Source organism: Pelophylax lessonae, assembly GCF_965119305.1.
Source record: "Pelophylax lessonae genome assembly, chromosome: 4".
Classification (NCBI taxonomy): Eukaryota; Metazoa; Chordata; class Amphibia; order Anura; family Ranidae; genus Pelophylax; species Pelophylax lessonae.
The window spans coordinates 393913237-393926441 of NC_138771.1; positions in this window are offsets into that span (position 1 = coordinate 393913237).

A 13205-nucleotide genomic window follows, 5' to 3' on the forward strand; every position below is an offset into this window, starting at 1 on the left:
TTTGCTGTCAGTTAAAACCATGTGAGCTAATGTTTGGGGCCTATACAGGCCGACACTTACTTCTGTATACTGTGTGAATGCCTAATGTACCTCCAGCCACCAAATACTACGTTCTTAGTTGTCAGGTAAACTGATGTGGGCTATTTTTTGGGGCCTTTTATGGCCGACACTTACCTCTTTATCCAGTGAATGCCTAATGTACCTTCAGCCACAGAATACTACTTTCTTAGCTGTCAGGTAAACCCGTTTGGGTTCATTTTTGGGGCCTTTTATGTCCGACACTTACTTCTTTATCCTGTAAATGCCTGATGTACCTTCAGCCACAGAATACTACATTCTTAGCTGTCAGGTAAACCCATGTTGGCTATTTTTTGGGGCCTTTTATGGCCGACACTTACTTCTGTATCCAGTGAATGCCTAATGTACCTTCAGCCAAAGAATACTACGTTCTTAGCTGTCAATTAAACCCATGTGGGCTATTTTTTGGGGTTATACAGGCCATCACTTACTTCTGTACCCTGTGAATGCCTAATATTCCTTCAGCCACCAAATACTACGTTCTTAGCTGTCAGGTAAACCCATGTGGGCTAATTTTTGGGGCCTTTTACGGCCGACACTTACTTCTGTATCCTGTGAATGAAAAAATAATTTATTCCAAATGACTGTATTTTTGTATTTTAGAGTCTTAAAAAGACAGTTTTAGTCAAGATAGCTGCATTTTGCTCTCCAATGGCCTGAAAATGTTTTTGGTCAAAATGACTCTATTTTGGTCTCCAAGTTTTTTAAAAGCCTTTTTTAGTCAAAATAACTGCATTTGGTTACCAAAGGTCTGAAAAAATTTTTTAGTCAAAATTACTATATTTTTGTCTTTTAGAGACTTAAAAAGCCGGTTTTAGACAAGATTACTGTACTTTGTCTCCAATGGTCTGAAAAAAATTTTTTGGGGTCAAAATGACTGTATTTTGGTCTCCAAGTATCTTAAAAGTCCATTTTATTCAAAATAACTGCATTTGGTCACCAAAGGTATGAAAAACAATTTTAGTCAAAATGACTGTATTTTTGTATTTTAGAGCCTTAAAAAGCCGGTTTTAGTCAAGATAGCTGCATTTTGCTCTCCAATGGCCTGAAAATGTTTTTGGTCAAAATGACTCTGATTTGGTCTCCAAGTGTCTTAAAAGCCTTTTTTAGTCAAAATAACTGCATCTGGTCACCAAAGGTCTGAAAATTTTTTTAGTCAAAATTACTATATTTTTGTCTTTTAGAGTCTTAAAAAGCCGGTTTTAGACAAGATTACTGTATTTTGTCTCCAATGGTCTGAAATTTTTTTGGGCCTAAATGACTGTATTTTGGTCTCCAAGTGTCTAAAAAGTCTATTTTAGTCAAAATAACTGCATTTGGTCACCAAAGGTATGAAAAACAATTTTAGTCAAAATGACTGTATTTTTGTATTTTAGAGTCTTAAAAAGCCGGTTTTAGTCAAGATAGCTGAATTTTGCTCTCCAATGGCCTGAAAATGTTTTTGGTCAAAATGACTCTGATTTGGTCTCCAAGTGTCTTAAAAGCCTTTTTTAGTCAAAATAACTGCATTTGGTCACAAAAGGTCTAAAAAAAATTTTAGTCAAAATGACTGTATTTTTGTCTTTTAGAGCCTTAAAAAGCTGGGTTTAGACAAGATTTGTCTAAAATCGGCAATTTGGGCTCCAATGGCCTGAAAAAATGTTTTGGTCAAAATGACTCTATTTTGGTATTCAAGTGTCTAAAAATAATTTTTTAGTCAAAATAACTGCATTTGGTCACCAAACTTCTGAAATTTTTTTTAGTCAAAATGACTACATTTATGTCTTGTAGAGCCTTAAAAAGCCGGTTTTAGACAAGATTTTAGACATTTGGCTCCAATGGCCTGAAAAATATTTTTTGGTCAAAATGACTCTATTTTGGTCTCCAAGTGTCTTAAAAGCCTTTTGTAGTCAGAAAAACTGCATTTGGTCACCAAAGGTCTGAAATTTTTTTTGTCAAAATTACTCTATTTTTGTCTTCTAGAGCCTTAAAAAGCCGGTTTTAGACAAGATAACTTTATTTGGGATCCAATGGCCTGAAATTTTTTTTGGTCAAAATGACTCGATTTTGGTCTCGAAGTGTCTAAAAAGCCTTTTTAGTCACAATAACGGCATATGGTCAACCAAAGGTCTAAAAATTTTTTAGTCAAAATGACGGTATTTTTGTCTTTTAAGAGCCTTAAAAAGCCGGTTTTAGACACGATTTGTCTAAAACCGGCCATTTGGGCTCCAATGGCCTGAAAACATTTCTTTGGTCAAAATGACTCTATTTTGGTCTCCAAGTGTCTAAAAAGCCTTTTTTTTGTCAAAATAACTGCATTTGGTCACCAAAGGTCAGAAAAAAATATTTAGTCAAAATTACTGTATATTTTGTCTTTTAGAGCCTTAAAAAGCCGGTTTTAGACAAGATAACTTTATTTGGGCTCCAATGGCCTGAAAAATTGTTTTTGGTTAAAATGACTCTATTTTATTCTCCAAGTTCTAAAAAGCCTTTTTTAGTCAAAATAACGACATTTGGTCACCAAAGGTCTGAAAAAGAAATCTAGTCAAAATGACTGTATTTTTGTCTTTTAGAGCCTTAAAAAGCCGGTTTTAGACAAGATTTGTCTAAAACTGGCCATTAAGTCTCCACTGGCCTGAAAATATTTTTTGGTCAAAATGACTCTATTTTGGTTTCCAAGTGTCCAAAAAGCCTTCTTTAGTCAAAATAACTGCATTTAGTCACCAAAGGTCTGACAAATTTTTTTAGTCAAAATGACTGTATTTTTGTCTTTTAGAGTCTTTAACCACCTCAATACTGGGCACTTAAACCCCCTTCCTTCCCAGACCAATTTTCAGCTTTTAGCGCTGTTGCATTTTGAATGACAATTGTGCGGTCATGCAACACTGTACCTAAACCAAATTTGTGTCATTTTTTCCCCACAAATAGAGCTTTCTTTTGGTGGTATTTGATCACCACCAGGTTTTTTCTTTTTTGGTGCACAAATAAAAAAATACCGAAAAGTTTGAAAAAAAAAAGTTTTTTGTTTAGGTTATAAAATTTTGTAAATGGATACGTTTTTTCCTGCACTAAAGAGCACTGATGACGCCACACTCACAGGCACTGATGAGGAGACACTGATGGGGTGGCACTGATGGGGTGGCACTGATATGCAGCACTGATGGGCACTGATAGGTAGCACTGATATGCAGCACTGATGGGCACTGATATGTGGCACTGATAGATAGCACTGATATGCAGCATTGGTGGGCACTGATAGGCAGCGCTGATGGGCACTGATAGGCAGCACTGATGGGGACTGATCGGCGGCACTGATGGGCACTGATAGGTGGCACTGATGGGCGGGACTGATCGGCACTGATGAGGGGCACTGATGGGCACTGATAGGCAGCACTGGTGGGCAATAATGGGCACTGGTGGGCGGCACTGATAGATGGCAATAATGGGCACTGGTGGGCAGCACTGATAGATGGCATTGGTGGGCAGCACTGATAGGGGGGCACCACTGGCAGGCTCTCTGAGCCCCGTTTGCCATCCCTGGTGGCCATGGTGGGCATCCCTGGTGGTCATGGGTGGGCATCCCTGGTGGCTCTAGTGGCACCCCCTCCCCCAGGGCTGCACTGGTAATCTGATTACCAGCACAGACCCCCCCTGTGATCAGTGAGTAATCAGAAATACTCACTGATCATTCCGGCTGCAGAATAGATCCTCTCCTCTTCTCCTCACTGACAGCATCTGTCAGGAGGAGAAGAGATCTAAGCCGTTACAACGGCTGTATTGACATTACATGACGGCTGTGATTGGACACAGCCATCATGTGATCAGGAGGGCCAATCACAGGGCCCTCCTGCCGAGTCTTGTTGCTCTGTGTCCTCTCCTTCTGAAGGACGTTCCGGAACTTCCATTCAGAAGGACGAGACTCCCGCCCGGCCATATATCTACAATGGCCCAGTTGTAAGGTGGTTAAAAGCCGGTTTTAGACAAGATAACTGCATTTGGTCCCCAATGGTCTGAAATTTTTTTGTCAAAATGAATGCATTTAGTATTCTGTGGCTGAAGGTACATTAGGCATTCACAGGATACAGAAGTAAGTGTCGGCCATAAAAGTCCCCAAAAATTAGCCTGACAGCTAAAAACGTAGTATTTGGTGGCTGAAGGTACATTAGGCATTTACAGGGTACATTAGTAAGTGTTGGCCTGTATCGGCCCCAAAAATTAGCCCACATGGGTTTAACTGACAGCTAAGAACGTAGTATTCAGTGGCTGAAGGTGAGTGTCAGATAAACCCATGTTAGCTAATTTTTGGGGCCTATACAGGCTGACACTTACTTCTGTATCCTTTGAATGCCTAATGTACCTCTAGCCATCAAATACTACGTTCTTTGCTGTCAGTTAAACCCATGTGAGCTAATTTTTGGGGCCCATACAGGCCGACACTTACTTCTGTATACTGTTTGAATGCCTAATGTTCCTTCAGCTACAGAATACTATGTTCTTAGCTGTCAGTAAAACCCATGTGGGCTAATTTTTGGGGACTATACAGGCCGACACTTACTTCTATATCCTGTGAATGCCTAATGTACCTTCAGCCACCAAATACTACATTCTTAACTGTCAGTTAAACCCATGTGAGCTCATTTTTGGGGTCTATACATGCCGACACTTACTTCTGTATACTGTGTGAATGCCTAATATACCTCTAGCCATCAAATACTACATTCTTTGCTGTCAGTTAAACCCATGTGAGCTATTTTTTGGGGCCTATACAGGCCGACCCTTTCTTCTGTATACCGTGTGAATGCCTAATGTACCTCCAGCCATCAAATATATTACGTTCTTTGCTGTCAGTTAAACCCATGTGAGATAATTTTGGGGCCTATACAGGCCGACACTTACTTTTGTATACTGTGTGAATGCCTAATGTACCTCCAGCCATCAAATACACTACGTTCTTTGCTGTCAGTTAAACCCATGTGAGCTCATTTTTGGGGCCTATACAGTCCGACACTTCTGTATCATGTGAATGCCTAATGTACCTCCAGCCATTAAATACTACGTTCTTTGCTGTCAGTTAAACCCATGTGAGCTAATTTTTGGGGCTTATAGAGGCCGACACTTACTTGTGTATACTGTGTGAATGCCTAATGTACCTCCAGCCATTAAATACTATGTTCTTTGCTGTCAGTTAAAACCATGTGAGCATATGTTTGGGGCCTATACAGGCCGACACTTACTTCTGTATACTGTGTGAATGCCTAATGTACCTCCAGCCACCAAATACTACGTTCTTAGTTGTCAGGTAAACTGATGTGGGCTATTTTTTGGGGCCTTTTATGGCCGACACTTACCTCTTTATCCAGTGAATGCCTAATGTACCTTCAGCCACAGAATACTACTTTCTTAGCTGTCAGGTAAACCCGTTTGGGTTCATTTTTGGGGCCTTTTATGGCCGACACTTACTTCTTTATCCTGTAAATACCTGATGTACCTTCAGCCACAGAATACTACATTCTTAGCTGTCAGGTAAACCCATGTTGGCTATTTTTTGGGGCCTTTTATGGCCGACACTTACTTCTGTATCCAGTGAATGCCTAATGTACCTTCAGCCAAAGAATACTACGTTCTTAGCTGTCAATTAAACCCATGTGGGCTAATTTTTGGGGTTATACAGGCCATCACTTACTTCTGTACCCTGTGAATGCCTAATATACCTTCAGCCACCAAATACTACGTTCTTAGCTGTCAGGTAAACCCATGTGGGCTAATTTTTGGGGCCTTTTACGGCCGACACTTACTTCTGTATCCTGTGAATGAAAAAATAATTTATTCCAAATGACTGTATTTTTGTATTTTAGAGTCTTAAAAAGACAGTTTTAGTCAAGATAGCTGCATTTTGCTCTCCAATGGCATGAAAATGTTTTTGGTCGAAATGACTCTATTTTGGTCTCCATGTTTTTTAAAAGCCTTTTTTAGTCAAAATAACTGCATTTGGTTACCAAAGGTCTGAAAAAATTTTTTAGTCAAAATTACTATATTTTTGTCTTTTAGAGTCTTAAAAAGCCGGTTTTAGACAAGATTACTGTATTTTGTCTCCAATGGTCTGAAAAAAATTTTTTGGTCAAAATGACTCTATTTTGGTCTCCAAGTGTCTTAAAAGCCTTTTGTAGTCAGAAAAACTGCATTTGGTCACCAAAGGTCTGAAATTTTTTTTGTCAAAATTACTCTATTTTTGTCTTCTAGAGCCTTAAAAAGCCGGTTTTAGACAAGATAACTTTATTTGGGATCCAATGGCCTGAAATTTTTTTTGGTCAAAATGACTCGATTTTGGTCTCGAAGTGTCTAAAAAGCCTTTTTAGTCACAATAACGGCATATGGTCAACCAAAGGTCTAAAATTTTTTTAGTCAAAATGACGGTATTTTTGTCTTTTAAGAGCCTTAAAAAGCCGGTTTTAGACACGATTTGTCTAAAACCGGCCATTTGGGCTCCAATGGCCTGAAAACATTTCTTTGGTCAAAATGACTCTATTTTGGTCTCCAAGTGTCTAAAAAGCCTTTTTTTAGTCAAAATAACTGCATTTGGTCACCAAAGGTCAGAAAAAAATATTTAGTCAAAATTACTGTATATTTTGTCTTTTAGAGCCTTAAAAAGCCGGTTTTAGACAAGATAACTTTATTTGGGCTCCAATGGCCTGAAAAATTGTTTTTGGTTAAAATGACTCTATTTTATTCTCCAAGTTCTAAAAAGCCTTTTTTAGTCAAAATAACGACATTTGGTCACCAAAGGTCTGAAAAAGAAATCTAGTCAAAATGACTGTATTTTTGTCTTTTAGAGCCTTAAAAAGCCGGTTTTAGACAAGATTTGTCTAAAACTGGCCATTAAGTCTCCACTGGCCTGAAAATATTTTTTGGTCAAAATGACTCTATTTTGGTTTCCAAGTGTCCAAAAAGCCTTCTTTAGTCAAAATAACTGCATTTAGTCACCAAAGGTCTGACAAATTTTTTTAGTCAAAATGACTGTATTTTTGTCTTTTAGAGTCTTTAACCACCTCAATACTGGGCACTTAAACCCCCTTCCTTCCCAGACCAATTTTCAGCTTTTAGCGCTGTTGCATTTTGAATGACAATTGTGCGGTCATGCAACACTGTACCTAAACCAAATTTGTGTCATTTTTTCCCCACAAATAGAGCTTTCTTTTGGTGGTATTTGATCACCACCAGGTTTTTTCTTTTTTGGTGCACAAATAAAAAAATACCGAAAAGTTTGAAAGAAAAAAGTTTTTTGTTTAGGTTATAAAATTTTGTAAATGGATACGTTTTTTCCTGCACTAAAGAGCACTGATGACGCCACACTCACAGGCACTGATGAGGAGACACTGATGGGGTGGCACTGATGGGGTGGCACTGATATGCAGCACTGATGGGCACTGATAGGTAGCACTGATATGCAGCACTGATGGGCACTGATATGTGGCACTGATAGATAGCACTGATATGCAGCATTGGTGGGCACTGATAGGCAGCGCTGATGGGCACTGATAGGCAGCACTGATGGGGACTGATCGGCGGCACTGATGGGCACTGATAGGTGGCACTGATGGGCGGGACTGATCGGCACTGATGAGGGGCACTGATGGGCACTGATAGGCAGCACTGGTGGGCAATAATGGGCACTGGTGGGCGGCACTGATAGATGGCAATAATGGGCACTGGTGGGCAGCACTGATAGATGGCATTGGTGGGCAGCACTGATAGGGGGGCACCACTGGCAGGCTCTCTGAGCCCCGTTTGCCATCCCTGGTGGCCATGGTGGGCATCCCTGGTGGTCATGGGTGGGCATCCCTGGTGGCTCTAGTGGCACCCCCTCCCCCAGGGCTGCACTGGTAATCTGATTACCAGCACAGACCCCCCCTGTGATCAGTGAGTAATCAGAAATACTCACTGATCATTCCGGCTGCAGAATAGATCCTCTCCTCTTCTCCTCACTGACAGCATCTGTCAGGAGGAGAAGAGATCTAAGCCGTTACAACGGCTGTATTGACATTACATGACGGCTGTGATTGGACACAGCCATCATGTGATCAGGAGGGCCAATCACAGGGCCCTCCTGCCTAGTCTTGTTGCTCTGTGTCCTCTCCTTCTGAAGGACGTTCCGGAACTTCCATTCAGAAGGACGAGACTCCCGCCCGGCCATATATCTACAATGGCCCAGTTGTAAGGTGGTTAAAAGCCGGTTTTAGACAAGATAACTGCATTTGGTCCCCAATGGTCTGAAATTTTTTTGTCAAAATGAATGCATTTAGTATTCTGTGGCTGAAGGTACATTAGGCATTCACAGGATACAGAAGTAAGTGTCGGCCATAAAAGTCCCCAAAAATTAGCCTGACAGCTAAAAACGTAGTATTTGGTGGCTGAAGGTACATTAGGCATTTACAGGGTACATTAGTAAGTGTTGGCCTGTATCGGCCCCAAAAATTAGCCCACATGGGTTTAACTGACAGCTAAGAACGTAGTATTCAGTGGCTGAAGGTGAGTGTCAGATAAACCCATGTGAGCTAATTTTTGGGGCCTATACAGGCTGACACTTACTTCTGTATCCTTTGAATGCCTAATGTACCTCTAGCCATCAAATACTACGTTCTTTGCTGTCAGTTAAACCCATGTGAGCTAATTTTTGGGGCCCATACAGGCCGACACTTACTTCTGTATACTGTTTGAATGCCTAATGTTCCTTCAGCTACAGAATACTATGTTCTTAGCTGTCAGTAAAACCCATGTGGGCTAATTTTTGGGGACTATACAGGCCGACACTTACTTCTATATCCTGTGAATGCCTAATGTACCTTCAGCCACCAAATACTACATTCTTAACTGTCAGTTAAACCCATGTGAGCTCATTTTTGGGGTCTATACATGCCGACACTTACTTCTGTATACTGTGTGAATGCCTAATATACCTCTAGCCATCAAATACTACATTCTTTGCTGTCAGTTAAACCCATGTGAGCTATTTTTTGGGGCCTATACAGGCCGACCCTTTCTTCTGTATACCGTGTGAATGCCTAATGTACCTCCAGCCATCAAATATACTACGTTCTTTGCTGTCAGTTAAACCCATGTGAGATAATTTTGGGGCCTATACAGGCCGACACTTACTTTTGTATACTGTGTGAATGCCTAATGTACCTCCAGCCATCAAATACACTACGTTCTTTGCTGTCAGTTAAACCCATGTGAGCTCATTTTTGGGGCCTATACAGTCCGACACTTCTGTATCATGTGAATGCCTAATGTACCTCCAGCCATTAAATACTACGTTCTTTGCTGTCAGTTAAACCCATGTGAGCTAATTTTTGGGGCTTATAGAGGCCGACACTTACTTGTGTATACTGTGTGAATGCCTAATGTACCTCCAGCCATTAAATACTATGTTCTTTGCTGTCAGTTAAAACCATGTGAGCTAATGTTTGGGGCCTATACAGGCCGACACTTACTTCTGTATACTGTGTGAATGCCTAATGTACCTCCAGCCACCAAATACTACGTTCTTAGTTGTCAGGTAAACTGATGTGGGCTATTTTTTGGGGCCTTTTATGGCCGACACTTACCTCTTTATCCAGTGAATGCCTAATGTACCTTCAGCCACAGAATACTACTTTCTTAGCTGTCAGGTAAACCCGTTTGGGTTCATTTTTGGGGCCTTTTATGGCCGACACTTACTTCTTTATCCTGTAAATACCTGATGTACCTTCAGCCACAGAATACTACATTCTTAGCTGTCAGGTAAACCCATGTTGGCTATTTTTTGGGGCCTTTTATGGCCGACACTTACTTCTGTATCCAGTGAATGCCTAATGTACCTTCAGCCAAAGAATACTACGTTCTTAGCTGTCAATTAAACCCATGTGGGCTAATTTTTGGGGTTATACAGGCCATCACTTACTTCTGTACCCTGTGAATGCCTAATATACCTTCAGCCACCAAATACTACGTTCTTAGCTGTCAGGTAAACCCATGTGGGCTAATTTTTGGGGCCTTTTACGGCCGACACTTACTTCTGTATCCTGTGAATGAAAAAATAATTTATTCCAAATGACTGTATTTTTGTATTTTAGAGTCTTAAAAAGACAGTTTTAGTCAAGATAGCTGCATTTTGCTCTCCAATGGCATGAAAATGTTTTTGGTCGAAATGACTCTATTTTGGTCTCCATGTTTTTTAAAAGCCTTTTTTAGTCAAAATAACTGCATTTGGTTACCAAAGGTCTGAAAAAATTTTTTAGTCAAAATTACTATATTTTTGTCTTTTAGAGTCTTAAAAAGCCGGTTTTAGACAAGATTACTGTATTTTGTCTCCAATGGTCTGAAAAAAAATTTTTGGGGTCAAAATGACTGTATTTTGGTCTCCAAGTATCTTAAAAGTCCTTAGATCTTTGGTGTGAAAATACAAAAATAATGGTGAAGAGTTCAAATTATTTAATTTACCGTTCATGTTATTTATTCAGTGTAATGTTTATACTCAATAAATATTAAAAAAAATTCAGACCTTTGGTGATTAAATGCAAAAAAAAAATGCTTTTTAGACACTTGGAGACCAAAATAGAGTCATTTTGACCCAAACAAATGTTTCAGGCGATTGGTTACCAAATGCAATTATCTTGTCCAAAGCCGGCTTTTTAAGACTCTTATAGACGAAAATACAGTCATTTTGACTACATTTTTATTTCAGACCTTTGGTGACCAAATGCAGTTTTGTTTTTACTAAAAAGGGCTTTTTAGACACTTGGAGACCAAAATAGAGTAATTTTGTCCAAAAAACTGTTTTCAGATCACTGGTTATGAAATGCAATTATCTTGTCTAAAACCGGCTTTTTAACCACTTAAGCCCCGGAGGATTTGACTGCTAAAGGACCAGGGTTTTTTTTGCGATTTTTTACTGCGTGACTTTAACGGACAATTGTGCGGTCGTGCGAGGCTGTACCTAAACGAATTTGACGTCCTTTTTTTCCCACAAACAGAGCTTTCTTTTGGTGGTATTTGATCACCTGTGCGATTTTTTGATCACGCGCTATAAACAAAAAAAGAGCGTAAATTTTGCAAAAATAACAATATTTTTCACATTTTTTTTATATGAAATTCCCCAAAAAAAAAGTAAAAATCAAAATTTTTTAACATTTTTCGGCCAATTTGTTTTATGCTACCTATGTTTGGTAAAAAAAATCGCAAAAAGCGTATTTTGATTGGTTTTCGCAAAAGTTATCGCGTTTACTAACAAAGGGAAAGATTTTTGTCATTTTTGGTGTTTTTTTTTTTAACGCGTAATGGCGGCGATCTGCGATTTTTTTTTCGCTACTGCGACATTGCGGCGGACAGATCGGACCCTTGACTGACATTTTTGACACTTTTGGGGGTACCAGTGACATTACTGCAGTAGTCAGTGCTATACATATGCACTGTTACTGCAAAAATGACACTGGCAGGGAAGGGGTTAACTTTATTGGACAGGGAGGGGTTAAGTGTGTCCTAGGGGCGTGATTCTAACTTTGTAGGGACATTCCTATTGGTGTAAAAGCAAAGATCAACCGTTCTACATAGTAGAACGGACAGATCTTCACTTTTACACAGGGAGAACTGACAGGCAGCTTGTTTACACAAGCTGCTCTGTCTTTCTCCCTTCACAGGAGCGATCGCAGTGTGACTGGCGGACATCGAGTCCGCCGGTCACACGCACTGACTTGTCTGTGAACGAGCCACGGCGGGCGCGCGCCTCGGCGGGCGCGCGCCCGCCCGCGATAGGCTCGCAAGTCAGTGACAGGCGAGTGACGTACCGATACGTCACTCTGCCTGGCCGGGGCTGACCGCCGCAGTATATAGTCGTGCGGCGGTCGGCAACCGGTTAAGACTCTAAAAGACAAAAATACAGTCATTTTGGCTAAAAAAGTTTTTCAGACATTTGGTGACCAAATGCAGTTATTTTGACTAAAAAAGGCTTTTAAGACACTTGGAGACCAAAATAGAGTCATTTTGACCAAAACAAATGTTTCAGGCGATTGGTTAACAAATGCAATTATCTTGTCCAAAACTGGCTTTTTAAGACTCTAATAGACGAAAATACAATCATTTTGACTAAATTTTTTTCAGACCTTTGGTGACCAAATGCAGTTATTTTGACTAAAAAGGGCTTTTTAGACACTTGGAGACCAAAATAGAGTCATTTTGACCAAAAAATGTTTTCAAATCACTGGTAACGAAATGCAATTATCTTGTCTAAAACCGGCATTTTAAGACTCTAAAAGACAAAAATACAGTCATTTTGGCTAAAAAAGTCTTTCAGACCTTTGGTGACCAAATGCAGTTATTTTGACTAAAAAAAGGCTTTTAGACACTTGGAGACCAAAATAGAGTCATTTTGACCCAAACAAATGTTTCAGGCGGTTGGTTACCAAATACAATTATCTTGTCCAAAACCGGCTTTTTAAGACTCTAACAGACGAAAATACAATCATTTTGACTACATTTTTTTTCAGACCTTTGGTGACCAAATGCAGTTATTTTGACTAAAAAAGGCTTTTTAGACACTTGGAGACCAAAATAGAGTCATTTTGACCAAAAAAAATTTTTTTGGTCAAAATGTCTAAAACCGGCTTTTTAAGACTCTAAAAGACAAAAATACAGTCATTTTGGCTAAAAAGTTTTTCAGACCTTTGGTGACCAAATGCAGTTATTTTGACAAAAAAAGGCTTTTTAGACACTTGGAGACCAAAATAGAGTAATTTTGACCCAAACAAATGTTTCAGGCGATTGGTTACCAAATACAGTTATCTTGTCCAAAACCGGCTTTTTAAGACTCAGACGAAAATACAATCATTTTGACTAAATTTTTTTTCAGACTTTCGGTGACCAAATGCAGTTATTTTGACTAAAAAAGGCTTTTTAGACTTTCGAGACCAAAATAGAATCATTTTGACCAAAAAAATGTTTTCAGATCACTGCATACGAAATGCAATTATCTTGTCTAAAACCGGCTTTTTAAGACTCTAATAGACAAAAATACAGTCATTTTGGCTAAAAAAAAAACGTTTTTCAAACCTTTGGTGACCAAACGTAGTTATTTTGACTAAAAAGGTCTTTTTAGACACTTGGAGACCTAAATA